At 33.2% G+C, this 14,490-nt stretch overlaps 1 protein-coding gene across 2 annotated transcripts in view; it reads right to left on the minus strand.

Moving 5' to 3' along the window:
- LOC149078056 (solute carrier family 7 member 14) overlaps positions 1-7,482 on the minus strand; it is an 83,640-nt gene extending 76,158 nt beyond the window's left edge. Inside the window, exon 1 of one of the 2 annotated variants that reach the window (XM_089241625.1) lies at positions 7,269-7,482. The gene's annotated coding sequence lies outside the window, so the exon portion shown is untranslated. The remainder of the gene's footprint in view (positions 1-7,268) is intronic. The other variant, XM_089241626.1, reaches the window with a different exon arrangement.
- Positions 7,483-14,490: the final 7,008 nt, after the last annotated feature.

A 14,490-nucleotide genomic window follows, 5' to 3' on the forward strand; every position in this document is an offset into this window, starting at 1 on the left:
TTCAGAATTTTCCCGACATTCAACTGGAATTTTTATGTAAGTTATATATGGGATTACAAGTACGGGACGACGCCAATTCTTGCGAAAAATGTGGCCAAAATCGCTAGCAATCGAAGTAAACTTACTGAATATCGTTTATATACAAACCTTGGTGAAAAATACAACCATACAAAAAATTTGCTGTACATTTAAATATACGTTATCGGGGAGAGATAACGTTGAGTGTAGATATTTTTTTTCTATTTGTCATTATGGTATCTTACATACAAGGTGATTCAAATGTCAGTTGACATGTTTAATTAATATATTAATTAATTTTGGCTAACAGATGCATTGTAAAAATGCAGATTTTTGCTTTTTTTATTACATGAAGCGCTATCTGTAGCCATTCTTTTTAAACGTTTCCATAAAACCCCGTGCCGTTTCCAGCATGCGTGTCAATTTCAACCCTCTATATACATTATTCGGGGAATTATTGAACCTAAAACTGTCAACTGACTTTTGGATCACTACGTATAGGGCTTCTTTTCAACTGGAAAGTACACCTTTTTTCCGTCAGGGACTCTCACAATCATTTGAAGAGCACTTATAATAAAATTATTATTTTACACAAAACGAAAATATGGGGATGTCATACAATGTAATGCATGATACGTCTGAAATATATATGCTATAATAATCCCGCTTTTCCTCGAAGCCATACACATACATTGCTTGACAAAAACCTTCCGGTTGCAGTTAATCAATAATAACATAATCGTTGCTGCTTCCTTTCCTGGAGATATAATCAAGTTAATGTCTGTATTTATCGGTATCTAATGCAATAGTCATTGCCTTTTTATGTATTTTTAGCGTTAGAATAGAATACTGTACATGTACTTGTCCGTAAGTACAATTTCTATTTCAATCTCCGGAACTCGGGACTAATAATTTTTTCATTATTTTCACATGATGTATTGATTCTATATTTATCAAAATTGATTAACGATAATTATTTGCGAGCTTCTTAAGAGACTCGATAGACCGGTGTAAACCAAAATAGGTGATATCACCCCTTAAGGAGATGAAACTGACGAGGGGAGGTGAAAGCTAAAGATACAATATAACATGAATGCCCAACCTATGACCGAGGGTCAAATGTGGTCATTGGAGCCACCTGATGTAGCCCGAGACCTCAAACTTAATTTTTGAACTAAGCGACACATTTGAAGACCCGTGGCATATTTACAACCAACACAGCGCGGCACATTCCCAAATTGAGTGACCCGTGGCATATTGTATTTACAAATCACCGGCACTTACATTTATGCGGCATATTTACAAAAAATGAATTAAGCCCCACATTTCGGCATATTTACAGATTTCTATTCAAAAATTGGCGAAAACCAACTTTTGCAAGATTTTTGAATTCGAATATTGCACTTAGAATCTTGATCGAATTAATGCAAATAAATGTTCAGCCATCAATTAAAATGACATCTAATGACGAATCTGGGTGAAACGCGAAAACTCTCTGATTTAAAAAGACTCTAAATAGACATTTTCACGATGTTTTGACTCATGATAAAAATAATTAATTACTAAAAACTATAATAATAACTTTTTATGTGATCTTTGAATAATATTGAAAAACTTTAAAAGTACTTTTCATCATATTTAACACAAAATTATTTAAAGTCAGTCGTCCTGTCCAATCTCACAATTCTAAGAAATGGTGTTTCCTAAAATGGATCACACCAAAGCGGCTCGAGGTCTTTATACAGCTTTGGATCACACACTATGAAGTATGAGAAACAGATATAGACTCGTAAATCTTCATTAAGGAGCACTAAAATATGTCGGTGGACTGAAATGGAGCTGTCTTTGAACTGAATTTTATACGCAGTGTCTTTGATATCAACTAATTCAAGTCGACTAATTCAGAAATAACCTAATTCACGTACAAAGAATAGTATAGCTATGAGACGACTTTAACAAACCATTTAAAACTGATTGGTAGGAAATATTTTTCAACTAGAAATATATTGACAATAACAAGTACAATTATTTTGATTAAAATTATGGAATTTATCACTTTTAAATTAACTGAATTATTTTCATTCAAATTATTTTTTTCAAAAATTTGAATTAAAAGATGTAAATCATAATAAACACTGTTGTTTTTTCCTCACCAATATTGTAAACTTTCGGCTCTGACTCTGAAATAACAAATTCAAAATGTTTAACCGTTAATTTGTTCAGTGAGTAAAATTGGAAAACCTCTCTAATGTAAGAAACCCATAAGGAGAGTTTTCACGATGTTTTAATTTATGATATAAATTAATTAATTATAAAAAAAATAAAATAATAATTTTTATGTGCATTTTGAATAATATTGAGATATTTTAGAAGTATTTTAAATTATAATAAAAAAATTCATTTTATTTTGTGTACCGGAAAGAATGGTTTTTCATAATTGGTGGTTCCTTGGATGAAACACTGCGACCATCCCTTCTCATATCGCAATCACTATGAAGGTATTGGACGGTCTGGATTTAATGTAGAGTGCGTGTTATGAAACGAAACAACAGCAATAGGCTCACAAATCTTAAAGAACGCCTATATAGGCCGGTTGGCTGAAACGGAGATGCCTTTGAACTGTATTTGAATACACGGTGCCTTTAATATGAACAAATTCAAGCTGATCAGTACATAAATAAGCAACGCAGGTTGATTAAATTATTCCTCCCCCTTGCCGCATTTTACTGGCAAAACCGATGATTCTAGAGGCATACTTCCAATTAAAAAAGTATCTAAATAACGTTGAAGACTCAGATACGTCATTCGTGAGGCATATAGTTATTAAAATATAAAAGTTACCTCTTTATACGGACACCCTGTCCTAAAAAAAACAATTAGGAACTTGCTGCACTGTATCTCTCTTGAAGCCAAAAAAAAAAAGTAAATCAATAAATGAAGAATTATACGTTTCGAAGTGCAATATTCGCTGGGATATTTGAATTCAAAAATCGAGGATATATATATATATATATATAAAAGTTCTTCAAGCACCAATACCTATACATACATATATATATATAGGTATTGGTGCTTGAAGAACTTTTATTCTCAACTTAAATTATAAGAAAAGTGAACCCTCTAATGGTTAACCAAATCAAAATGTATTAAATTTTTTTTCTGTAAAAACAGATGTAAATTTGTACATATTTCTAATTGAAACAATACATCAGCACAGAAATTCAATTAATTAGACATTATTTCTTAATTAGCTGAAATGATTAATTAAGGGTAAAATATAGTTCGCCCTGATTTTAATGTTATTTATAAACAGCCAAAATCTTTCTTATTGAAGATTCATAGTTTGTACCTCGAATTTTATTTCCAATTCCCTCAATTTGGTGCGATTTTATAAAACTCTGAACAAGTAAAATTTCAGCAGCTCTCAAAAAATTACACTAATAAGCAATCAACACTTTCTAGACAAAAAGTGTTATGCTTACATAGCCGTGTATTTTGTATTGAAATGACACTTAAAGATGTAATTTCGAAAATACCAGATAAATTAGGAAACAAAATTAGTATAATTGGTTTTTTGACCATGTATTTGCCATGTACTGTGGGCCTATATACACTCATGTCCATAAATTAAGGATAATTCAGAATCACACGGAAATCGAAATCTAAAGTAAAAATTTCACCTGTAGAATTATCACACACATCTGCAAGAATGATACGCGAATTTCAGGAAGCCACCAGATGATGCCGATAGTACGTCACAATGACCAGAGTGTAAGGGGGGGGGGGGTATATAAGGAATGGTGGCAAAGAAGTAAAATTGTTCACAACAGTTCTGTAAGGCGCTCAGTGCCATAAGCGAATAGTTATGACACAGAGGACGCATGTGGATGATTTTTTACGTGGTAGAATTATCGGCCGCCTGGAATGTGGGCGTACTCAGATGGAAGTATCCGAGGAACTTGGAATTGCCCAAAGTGTCATCTTTAGGCTTTGGCAACGATTCCAAGATAACGGAAATGTCAGTAGACGTTACAGTACAGGTCGCCCCCCGAGTTACAACGCCGAATGAGGACCGGTATTTGGCAGTAACTGCCAAAAGAAGCAGACGGAGCACAGCATCCGACCTGTCTCGTCAGCTATCTGCAGCCACGGGTACCACAGTTTCAAGGCAAACCGTGTACATGCGTTTGGGAGATATTGGTCTATATGCTCGCAGGCCTGTTAGATGTTTTCCGCTCAAGGCAACTCACTGTCGGCAGTGATTAGCCTGGAGTACAGAACATGTAATGTGGACATCGTCGCAGTGGGCTTGTGTGATGTTTTCCGACGAGTCCAGGTTTAGCTTGCAGTCTGATTCACGTCGGATTTTCATATGGAGAACGCCAGGTACCCGTTACCACCAAGACAACATCATTGAACGACACCGTTACGGTGGTGCAGCATCGCTCGTTTGGGGTGGAATTATACTGGGTTCCAGAACAGATCTGCATGTTCAAACCGGAACCATGAAAGCCCAAATTTATCGGGACATCATTCTGGAACAACATGTACGTTTGTTTAGGGGTGCCGTGGGCGCAGAAGTTTATGGATGGCAACGCCCGTCCTCACCGAGCAAACATCGTAAACGAATGCCTTGAATCTGAGGATATAACCCGTATGGAATGGCCAACATTCTCACCTGACTTGAATCCGTTAGAACATGTGTTTGACATGCTTGGCCGACGAGTTGCAGCCCGTCAACCTCCTCCTACATGTGTACCGGAACTTCGGAGAGCATTGCTTCCTGAGTGGAATGATCTTCCACAAGATCAGATCGATAATTTGATACTCAGCATGCCTAGGCGTTGTACGGACTGTATTTCATCGCATGGGAGACATACAATGTATTAACCATCATACCAACCGTGTAATAGTAAGTTTTTGTAAAGGAGATATTTTTTACAATTGCTCCTGGGAGCAAAAATCGTAGTTTTTATGAATGGTATCATACATACACCATCGTTTTTGTTCTTTATCTATTGTTTAATAAAGGGGCTTTATGAATAAGTAACATTTGTTTTGTTTCTGAACCTTTATTTGCTGGAGCTGGATTATCCTTAATTTATGGACATGAGTGTAGTATTCAAAAATATACATAGGACCATAGAGGGAGGCGCTAAAAATAACTTTGCCTGTAACGTTTGTTTTTGTGTAAGTTTAGTATAATTGCACGTAAGCATACTTTACATGATAAATTATATTTGATTTTATAAATGATTATTTTGTGATGTATCAAGTACAATGCTTCTATCTACCATTTAAATTATTAGGAATTTTTTGTGCAGATATTCACTAGAAGAATAAAACGAGAACCAAAAAAATTAATATTTCTATAAAAATTGATTAAAAATTAGAACAAAGAATAATACGATTGAAGCCTCGAAGATTGATGTAATTATACATCAGATGTACTGTAAAAAACTGGAAAATTATCAAATTAAAATTCAAAAAATTCTGAAACAAATATTTACTTAAATGTAAACAATTAAAAAATTGTAAAAATTATCAAATTAATATTAATAGTCGGAAATTTCGGAAATATGAGATGAACCTCAAACAATTGTACTTGGAACATTGTGGAAAACTACTAAATTATTATTTGTTAAATTATACAGAAAATACAATGCATAATTTTGATATTAAATAAGAAATTAATTTCTCATTACATAACATTAATATTAATTAATTTTTTTACTCGCGGTCCCAAAATAACTTTTTATAAATTTCATTTCCTTGTTTTTTATCTAGGAAATTCGTATAGCCAATATACTATTGAAAAAATTACAAAACCAAAATTTTTAGCAAAATATAAAAAAAATTACAAGCCTTATAAATAATATATACATAATTTCTCCGACTAAATTGCAAACGTCCGTGCTTCATGATCAAATTAAAATCCATACACACGCACGCATTAATTGTTTAAATACGTTTATGAATTTTCATAAAATTTCTGAAGAACTGATAGCCGGAAATTTCTGAAATTAGAAATGACCTTAAATCTCAAAATATTTTAATCAAAAAACTTTGAAAAAATACTGAATAATCACTGTATATCATTAAATTATACATAAGGTAAAACGGTTTGATGTGCAATTTTGATTATAATTAAGAAATTAATAAGAAATAATAATAATAATAATAATGAAAGAATGAATAATAAATTAATTTTATATAATATTAATATTGAAAAATTCATGATTGCGAAACATATTTCTTTAAAATTTCATTTACATTTATTTTGAACTAGGAAATGCATAGAAATTTTAGAATTAAAAAAAAAAATAATAAAAACTTTTAGGATTTTTACTAAAATATAGGAAAATTATAAGCATAAAAACACGTAATTTACTCTGATTAAACTGCCGAAGTCCATGCTTCGAGATTAAATTAAAATTTATATACACAAAAGAATTGTTTGACTACATTTCTGAAAAAAATAAACGAATTTTCATAAAATTTCTTCAGCATAAATAGTTCGAAATTTCTGAAATTTGAGACGACCTTGAATCTTGAACAATTTCAATCAAAACATTGTGGGGAAAATACTAAATTATCACTGTATACCGTTAAATTATGCATAAGATACAATGCCTTAGTGCATAATTTTGCATTGTCATTTCACAGAATATATAGAAAGCTAAGAACAGAATAAATCCATTTGGTAATAAGTAAAAAACTAATTCTACATGAAATATTAATATAAGAAAAATTCACGATTCTAAAATAATTTTCCAAAAATTTCATCAACACTTTTTTTGAAAAAAAACAAAATACGTAGACATTACAGAACTAAAAAAATATATAAAATTAGAGTTTTTATGGTTTCTATAGTAAAATATAGGAAAATTATAACCTAAATTGAAGCACACTTAAAATATTACAAGCACGCATAATTTTTTCTGAATTGCAAAAATTCCGTGCAACAAGCATTGAAAAGGAAGATGATTCTATTAATGATAATTATATACAAAATAAATAATTGGTTTCCAACAGCGATTTGAGTAACCTTTCATGAACGACCTCTACATAACATTACAAAATAGCCTTGCACAGAACGCTATGTGCAATCTCAGGTCTCTCTTCAATGTCTCGATCTCTCTCTTTCTCTCTCGTCCATCGCCATCATGCGAGAGAATCCGCATCAAAATTACAATCACAAAAAAATCCACCGAGAGAGAAAATTGTTTCCAATTATATTATTTACTTACCTTCCAGTGGGGCTATTCGCCCCTTTCCTCGTTGTAAAGGTTGGGCCCTAATTTTCGTTTAAACGAAAAAAATCTATTTCCCGTATATCCGACAGTGTGTAGGGCGGTCGCTTTCTCTCCACAGTATTATTCTCTGTATCGCGATACAAGGCGCGGGAAGGGTCACCCAGTGTCTTCTAGGCTTCAGAAATCCATGGTCAGAGAGAGAGGAGGCGAAAGAATCCACCGAAAAATCGTAGAAATTGCGGCGCGATCTCAGCGTGCCCTGGTGGCGTGTATTTGAAATATCTGTGGGAGAGGGGGGAAAAGGTGTGGGGTTTTTTTTCTCTCCGGTTCTTCCTTTACTCGCTCAATCAAATACGATTAGGGCCCGGGATGTTGATAATTGATAAAATTTTGGATCACGTTCCACTATGGCTCAGTGTTTCTCAACCTATGGTTCGCGTCGATGGCATAGGTCAGGGGTCTTCAGCGCATATCCGCGGGCCATATTTGGCCGTCGGAGCTTTTTGTCGTGGCCCGCCAATTATTTTTAGAAAGCGGTTGTGAAAAAGGATTAATTCTAGAAATAATGAAAGAAATTATTGCAGAATAAATGAAAGAAATTATTGCAGAATAAATGAAAGAAATTATTGCAGAATAAATGAAAGAAATTATTGCAGAATAAATAAAAGAAATTATTGCAGAATAAATGAAAGAAATTATTGCAGAATAAATGAAAGAAATAATTAAAGAATAAATGGAAGAAATAATAGTGAAATAAGTGAAATAAATGATTTTAAAACAAATGAAAGAAATGATTTTAGAACAAATGGAAGAAATGATTTTAAAATAAGTGCAAGAATTATTGTAGAATAAGGAAAGAAATAATTGCAGAAAAAATGAAAGAAATAATTCCAGAATTAATGAAAATTCAGAATTTTTGAAAAAATTTCAGAATTAGTGAAAAAAACCTCATAAATCAATAAGAGAGAAACAATTTCGTAATTTCTGGAAGAAATTATTTCACAACACTGGAAGAATAATTGCATAATTATTGAAAGGTATGATTTTTCAAGATATAATGGAAAGAAAAATAATTTTTTTAGAATTACCGAATTTAAAGTGATTTCGGATTAAAATTAATCTCAGAATTAATTAATTTAATCAGTAATTAATCAAAAACTTTTTGGAATTAGAGAAAAACAAATATTTCAGAACTAGTAAAAATTGACAATTAATAATTTCAGAATAATGTCTTCAATTATTTTTGTCTCTGTTTAACTCGAGGCCCCATTGGTCCCTTATATTAAGACGCCACTAAATTATTTGATTTGATGGCCCGCGGGCATCATGGGAAATTCTAATTTGGCCCACTGTTGGTTGAAGACCCGTGGCACAGGTGGTCCGCAGGCAGACTTGGTAAAATTATTCATCCGTTATGATATATATAGTAGGAATATGTGCATATGGGTTCAAATAAAATTATACTTTGATACTTAGGTTCACACCATACATCATCGAGGAAATTGCGATCCTAAATACGTACGGGATATCAATAAACTTTGCGAAAAATTCAATTCATTGCTTTAAATGTAATTTGTTAATTACTGCTAAAATTGCTGAGGATGTGGAAATAAAGGGCTGCTACAAATCGCAGTAAACAAAAATGTATTTCACGAAAAATATATTCAAATGATCTATTGACCATATTTCATTGAGGAAAATAAAATTCGGTTAACTCAGATCTTCAATAGTGATCCGTAAAATACGGGGCATCGCTAATTTTCATCAAAAACATTGCCAAAAATCGTAATTAAAATTCAAAAAAAAAATTGAGAATAAAAAAGACATTAAACCTGACAAATATGTGAGATGAATATCTATAATTTTTGCCATAATTATCATAATATACATAATTTATATTGTGAGAATGGTGTGTGTATTTACGACTTTAGTAAACATTACAAATTCAAGTAAATATCGTTGAAAAAACGGAACAAATGTATAAAAAAAATCTTGATAACCAAAATTACAGGTATGTCCAGTAATACGGGACACAAGTGGCACGTCAAATTTTTTCAGACATTATACTGGTCCTTGTTTTCATAAATGTTGAGAAACACTGCTATACCATATAATTAAAATTTATTTAATATTTTATTACTTATTTTGTACAAATTGATCATACGTCCGGCGTTGCTTTACGCAGCTCCTGCCTGGATGTGTATGTTAGAAACCCTAACATTATATTGCTCTTGAAGTTTCAAAACGCAACACTCCGACGTTTTATCAGGTCCCTCTGGTTCATCAGAAATAAGCATATACGCAGAGATACCAAGGTTGGATTATGCCAAAAAGCTCTCCAGAAACTGCTATGATTCTCTTCTCAACGCTGACTATGAACATCTTCGTGAAATCTCCAATTATAATAATAATGATAATTTTAGATTTGAAAAGCCTAAAGCGTTTTTTGAGATTTCCGGACCCAATGATCCGGAACTTTGACATGTACTTGTATTTGTTATAGTAAATATGATAAATTCGATCGTCGAGAATTTTGGTAAGTTCGATAAATGTTCCTAAATTTATCACTTTCACCAGCGATTATGCACATTACCCAGCGTCGTTGGTAAGTTTAATAAGTACTAAAAAATTATCACTTTTACCGACAATTATGCGTAATACCCAAGCATCGCGTCGTTGGTAAACATGATAAATCGTACTATATGATATACTATACTTGATAATTGATACATGTATTGTATCACTATATCGGGGTACGATAGCAAAATTTGCTGTCATTATATCGAGTTCCAACTATATCTTTATCGCATATACTAGACTCATTTAGAATTTTTTTTCCATATTTATCAAATTCACCAATTACACTAGGTTATAATGCACAATCACAGACAAAGACCATAAATTTCAAGTATTTATCAAATTTGCCAACGACGCTTGTGTATCATGCATGATCTCCGGTAAAAGTGATAATTTATTTACCAACGACGCTTGGATATTATTCATATTCACCAGTAAAATTGATATATATATCAAACTTACCAAGACGATTGGTACAATAACCAGTTATTATACATATTAACCCATTTATCACATTTAACGTAACATATATATGACTAATTCGTTTCATTCTGGTACAGCCAGATTTGATACACTGTAAATACTTAATGACTGCACATATTATTTTCTCTATTTATCATAAGTAAAATACTATTCATCTCAATTTATTATTTTTGTCTACATTATTATATTCATATAGCGTTAACCACATCACTATTAACAGGTTGCATCTTCAGCATCTTATCATATGGCACTTCGAAGTTGGAAACCGCAGAAAACCAAATGTTTATGATGACAGTTGGTGATGTCCCGTATTTTTCCGTACTTGAGATCCAGGTTTCACTTATATTGTCAGTGAAATATGGTCACCGAGTCCTTTGAATAGTTTTTTCCGTGAAATAAATTACTTTTCTGTGATTTGTAGCCTCTTGTATTTCCTTACACTATAGAAATTTTAGCAGTAATTAAGAAATTTGTCATAAATTTCATTTTTTCACAGCTAGTTTCTTTCATTTACCATATTTCGCACCACAATTTCCTGCATTTTGGACAACCTAAATATGAAAAGGTATAATTTTATTTGAACCCATGTATTTATTAATAATATTAATTATATAACAATGTTTAATTAATGATCACCTAAATGATCTTTCATTTACAAAAGACACGGAAAACTGGATGAATGAAGAGATATCGTTGTTTCACAGGGAAGGAAAATTCATCTCTGCCCTCACGGGGACTCAAACCCAGTCTCTCGTTGGCCGAACGAGTGCTCTACCAACTTGGCCCTGATGTTATTTGCGAGCTATTAGCAGAATGTTGTCCGCCGTCCATTGCACGGAGCCATCCAGCATATACATACGTTTCAAGATAGTGTCTGTCTTCATAGCTTAGTTGGTAGATCACTCATCCGGCAAACGAGAGACCGGGGCTCGGGTCCCCGTGAGGGCAGAGATGAATTTTCCTTCCCTGAAACAACGATATCTCTTCATTCATCCAGTTTTCCCGTATCTGTTGTATTAACAGGGGATAGTGACGTCTTCCTACATATTTTCCATTTAGTTAGAATAAAATTACCAAGTCTGCCAGCGGACGACCTACGCCATCGTCACGAAGCATAGGTTGAGAAACGCCGATTTATTTAATTTCGTTTAATAACATCACTAAAACACATGAAATGCGTTTAACACGCTCGAAAATCTCATTTCCTTTCTCAACGTATAAGGATGCCGAACATCTTGGATCGTCAACCTTTAATCGAATCAAGAATTCGATCCAGCCAGTGGTAATGGCTAATCGATTCATGGCTCATTACAAGCAAGGGATCATCAAGAACCCCCCCTCCCCCCCAAGGAATATAATTAACCAATAAAAAAATACCGTATTTTGAAAAAAAGAACAAAAATTCCCGGCAGCGATGGAGAAATTGTTGGCTATAAAACAAGGAGCTGATATTTCCTTCGGCTATCAAGGGAATATAAATCACCCTACTTAATTTGGAGGATCAACCAGCCAATGAGAGACCAGGAGAGGGAGAAGATCCTACTTTCTCACACACACACACACACACACTCCAGATAGGACAACTTTCCACTTGGGATGTATGTCGCTTGCGTCATCCATAAAAGTACCGTGGCGCCGTCATCGGCCGGCTGAGGATATATGGAAGTGGCCTGGATAATCCCAAGTCCTCGTCGGGGGCTGTTATTGATCCTTGGATTTTTTTTTGGTCAGAAAAGGACCTTGGAACCTTTTTTTTTCCCGGAGGAAATATTAAAAGCTGATGTCCGTGTCTTCATCTCCTTGTCCGTATACGATTTCATTATTGCGCTCCCCGCGATAGGAATTTTCGCCACGTAATTCCTTTAAACTGCCATTAAAAAAGTTGATGAGAATTTATTTTTAGAATAATCATCAAAATTTTTAGGATAGTAGTAAATAGAGAAACTTCTCTTGACAACAGATACCTCACCTCTATACAAAGGCCACCTCTCGACAGGACAAATGTTCTCTTTGTTGATCTGGAATTTTTCACTGCACGTTAGTTTTTTGTCCGGTTTTATGAATGAAGATAGTCCATATGTCAATGTGATTTTACTGTGTTTTTATTGAAAAACTCACAAATAATTCCGCAAAATTTCTACTTTTCACTTTCTGTATCTTTCCTCGTACTAGGGCAGTGGTGCGCAAACTATAAGTCGCGATCCCCAGTGGGAACGCGTCAATGAACTGGGAAGTCACGAGAGATTCTCCAAAATAAAAACATCCAAATAAGAAATTCATTTTTATTTAAAAATATGTCAAAACTAAAGAATGCCTTTACACAGCTGAGTTGATTACCATGTATCATACAATGCAATTTTATCAAATTCTACTTGTACAATAATCAATATATCGGCTCAATACACCGTCGTGCCAGAATCATGAATGTGCAATGTCCATGCAAAAAAACAAAAAAGAACGTGGGAAATGACGTTTGAATGTTTACTCTACCCATATTACTCTATGTAAGTTATTTTCCTGAAATGTTTTGTAATGTGCGTTTCGATACGGATAAACATTCGCCTTTCAGGCACAACTTAGATAGGAAAACGAGGTTATTCAAACAGCTGATGAAATAAAAAAAAAGGAAAATTTGTACAATTCGTGCTTCTGTTATGCGGTGGACGATATCAAGTTAGTGCTTTTACAGGGTGACAGAGAGAATCCTCCGATTTCAAAATTGTATGTTTCTTAAAAATTAAAAACAGAATAGAATGATAAGCAATGTGTGAAATATACGAGGAAAAACGTTTTACGAACAATTTTTGTTAATGGTCGATTTCAAGTGTAGAATCATTGTGAGAAATCAGATGATTCTTCATTAATCAATTAATCACCCTGTATACGCAAATCAAGGACCATACACCTTGCTGCACTTTCATCTTGCATAAGGGACACTAAGTACATAAAAAAAAAGTAAATATTAGTGTGATATTAAAAAAATTGAATATCTTTGGAAGTTAATTTCACCAACTTGAAATCGAAAGAAGAGTTCCGAAAAGTGCTTTCGTGGCAGTACATTTACTGGGGGGAAAAAACGGAATGCCCCGGAAGACCGGGACATATGGCCAGCCTATATACGTGTAAGTTTTCATATAAATCACCGATAAATTGTTTGGTTAAAAGGGGGTCACGCTTCAAAAAGTTTGCGCACCACTGCTTTAGGGCATCAAGTAAAAGAGGGTCCAAAAATCTGAAAGACATCCAATCTGAATTTTCATCAGTTATCTCTCACGTGCATTCTGAAGTGCGAGTAATTTTTGTTAAGAAATAAGACTATATTTGAAACGTCATTTTGGAGGAAAATGTCGATATATTTTGCTTTTTGAAATTTTTATTCAAAGACCCATTTTTTGTGGCTCCAAAACGGGCCCTGTTTCGTTTATATGACGCTTAGAATTAAAGTTATGTTCACTTTTGTGTTGAATTTTTACATATATAAGTAATCTGTGAACTAAAACTTCAAACGCATTTTACGAAGAATGCTACTTTTGATATTTTGAGTTCCAACATGATTTCTAAAAGTCTGTTGATTGTATCTTTACAAAATGCTAACATGATATTTTGTCATATATTTTTAAGGTTTTGAATCAAAATCTAAGGTCTGTCGCATGTATTTGTCTAATTACAATTTGAAATTTCATACACGATCTGTAAAATTTCAAAAAATTCACACATGCATGAAGAGATTCGGGAGTCACACTTATGAGAATAACCGTGCAATTTTTTAAGTCTTAGTGCCAAACCTGCATCATTATTAGCTGAATTTACTTTGAAAATAAAAAAAAATATTTTCATTTCACAGAAATTATTGCATTTTTGTTTTGTGTATTACATGAATGTTTCTCAACCGCTTCGCTTGCAAGCGATTGGTAAGAAATTCTGATGATCTCTGTCTGACGAATCAATGATAAATATGATAACCTTGGTCTAACGTAATGGTATGTTCGAGTAAGGAAGGGGAAAAAACAAGTAGAAAAGTAAAAAGAAAAAAGACAAATGAAAGGAGAACAGTACATTACTATACTCTCTTTCTTATCTGTAATACAAAGTGGGCAAAAAGTCCGTAGAAACTTTAAAAAATTCATAAAAACTGGAAAAATAACCGAAATAAAAA

This window comes from Pholcus phalangioides, unplaced genomic scaffold (genome assembly GCF_987345545.1).
Source record: "Pholcus phalangioides strain wild (caught in Gottingen) unplaced genomic scaffold, Ppha-v1.0 ptg000014l_1, whole genome shotgun sequence".
Classification (NCBI taxonomy): Eukaryota; Metazoa; Arthropoda; class Arachnida; order Araneae; family Pholcidae; genus Pholcus; species Pholcus phalangioides.